Source organism: Tachyglossus aculeatus, chromosome 1, assembly GCF_015852505.1.
Source record: "Tachyglossus aculeatus isolate mTacAcu1 chromosome 1, mTacAcu1.pri, whole genome shotgun sequence".
Classification (NCBI taxonomy): Eukaryota; Metazoa; Chordata; class Mammalia; order Monotremata; family Tachyglossidae; genus Tachyglossus; species Tachyglossus aculeatus.
The window spans coordinates 55,549,460-55,551,945 of NC_052066.1; the positions used below are offsets into that span (position 1 = coordinate 55,549,460).

General features: G+C 43.7%; 1 non-coding gene across 1 annotated transcript; it reads right to left on the bottom strand.

The window, feature by feature from the left end:
- Positions 1-891: 891 nt before the first annotated feature.
- LOC119937107 lies at positions 892-1,027 on the bottom strand. Its single transcript, XR_005453924.1, has one exon. It is a non-coding gene; the product is annotated as a small nucleolar RNA SNORA7 (small nucleolar RNA).
- Positions 1,028-2,486: the final 1,459 nt, after the last annotated feature.

The window sequence follows — 2,486 nt, forward strand, 5'->3', positions numbered from 1 at the left end:
AACTGCTTCTCTATGGCCGAGGCCGGGGCTCCATCCCACATTGGCCTTCTCAGCCGCACCCACACTTCTAGGTGAACTTCACTGTCACAGATGTCTTCTTCAAGTACGGAGGACAATTTTGTAGAGAGACAGGCAAACAGATGAAAAGACAGAAAGAAATCTGTATTCATAAAAATAGAACAGGTCTCATTTTCTGGCCTTCTAACACCATATCTCAGCAAGTCCTCTCAGACACAGCAACTGCTCTCGGATAGCACTGCTGCCTCTCCAGCCTACCACTCTCTTACAACTTTAAAAGCAGAGTTTTGCGATGGTAGAGAGAAAACTCATCCGCTGCCAGAAGACATGAGGTGGAGTTGGCTTTGGAGTAGCGGTAGATGGTTTGCACTGAGACAGCCACGTTTTCCCCTGGGGTCCTCAAGCAGTTAACAGCATGAACTGTAGGATGACTGGCAGGTTTAGCGAGTGCAGCCTGAAGTCACGGGCCTGAATATCCTCTAGATTGTCAACACCTTGTGGGCCAGATTAGGTCTGCTAAGTCTGTCATACTCTCCCACTTTGGACTGTAAGGTTGTAGGCAGGGAACATGCCTGTTATATTGTTTTATTGGACTCTCTCAAGCACTTAGCACACAGCAAGTGCTCAATCGATTGACTAACTGATTCGTCTTGCCTTATGCCGTCGAGTCGTTTCCGATCCATAGCGACACCATGGACACATCTCTCCCGGAATGCCCCCCTCTCCATCTGCAATCGTTCTGGTAGTGTCCCCATAGAGTTTCCTTGGTAAAAGTGCAGAAGTGGTTTACTATTGTCATCTTCCACGCAGTAAACTCGAGTCTCCGCCCTCGACTCTCTCCCATGCCGCTGCTGCCCAGGAGGATGAGTTTTGCCTTGTAGCAGATTGCCTTCCACTCACTAGTCACTGCCCAAGCTAGGAATGGAATGGTAGGCCTCTGCTTGACTCTCCTCCCATAGCCGAGACTGGTAGAGTACTGGAAACTCTCCAGGTGCGACCCTAAGAGGGGGACTAACTGATTTAGCCCTCTGTAAATGCTATTGATTGATCTGAGAACTCATTTGCAGAAGACCCTGTTATGACTTCAACTATTTTTAAGTCTCTGTGGAGTGTGACCGTTCCTGAGTTTGACAAAATCCAATAGCCATCGGCACTTACAGACCCAACAAAAAGCAGCCCCTCAAAATTACGCAGTCCCATTAGCATGTGCTAATTTTTTAATGAAGTTAAAAAGCACTTCTCTATCCTGTTCAGCGAATTTTCCACAATCAACCAATCAGTCATATTTACTGAGCACTTATTCAATCAATCAATCAATCATATTTATTGAGCGCTTTGTGTTGAGCACTATGTTAGGGAGGGTACAGTCCAGTAGGGTGGATAGGAGCATTCACAGTCTAGAGGGGAAGGTCGACATCAAAATAAACTGTCGATAAGGGAATGGGAGAATATGACGTTATGTCTCTACTCTCTCCAGCCAAAGCCTCAGCCTACCCGCCCAAGAAAAATAGTCTCTGGCTCTTGGGGGTAAATAGTAACCCATCTGGCCTGACATAGTGGTGTCCAGTCATCCCTTCTTTATGCAAGGGCTGCATTGGAAGGGAGACAAGCATTGGGCTTCCCATATTGCAAGTGCTTAATAAATCCTTTACTACTGCATACTTTGCCAAGAATGAGAAAGCAGGAAACACAGAAGACTTGAGCCTGGTTTGAAATACATGCTGAGCTTCATCTGTGTAAATACTGTGGTTTCATAACATGGCAGAACTCATTCAGTTATCTTCAATTATCAGGGTTCTTTTTCTTGGGTATGAATTTTACATTTTAGCCATTAATATTTTCTAGCCATGGGCAGTTTTCATTAAGGGAGAGAAGAGTTTTTGTCTTCCTTAGAAATATAATAACGCCTCTTAATATTACTGTATTTCTTCATCATCATCTTCCATGGTATTTACTGAGCACTTAATAATAATGATGGCATTTATTAAGCGCTTACTATGTGCAAATCACTGTTCTAAATGCTGAAGCACTGTTCTGAGAGACTGTACTAAGCTCTAGGGTAGGCACGAGATAATCAGGTTGGACACAGTCCCTGTCCCACATAGAACTCAGACTTAATCCCCATTTTACAGATGAGGTAACTGAGGCACAGAGAAATTAAATGAATTGCCCAAGGTCACACAGCAGACAAATGCCAGAGGCCTGTGTGCTTTCCAGTAAGCCACAGTGCTTCTCAGTAAGATTTTACAGTACAACTCTGGCACACCTTGAAATTGCATTTTACTGTCAGAATTTTTTAAAATCCTTTATTATTTCATAGCATTCACTAGAGAAAATGTATACAGTGCCTGCATTGAAAATGTAATCTAACAAAATGAAATAAGAACTCTCCTAACAGTATGGTGGCTGGTAGGAAATTAAATGCAAAATGAATTTGTTCTGGGCATATCAAAGCCCTGAGTTGGATG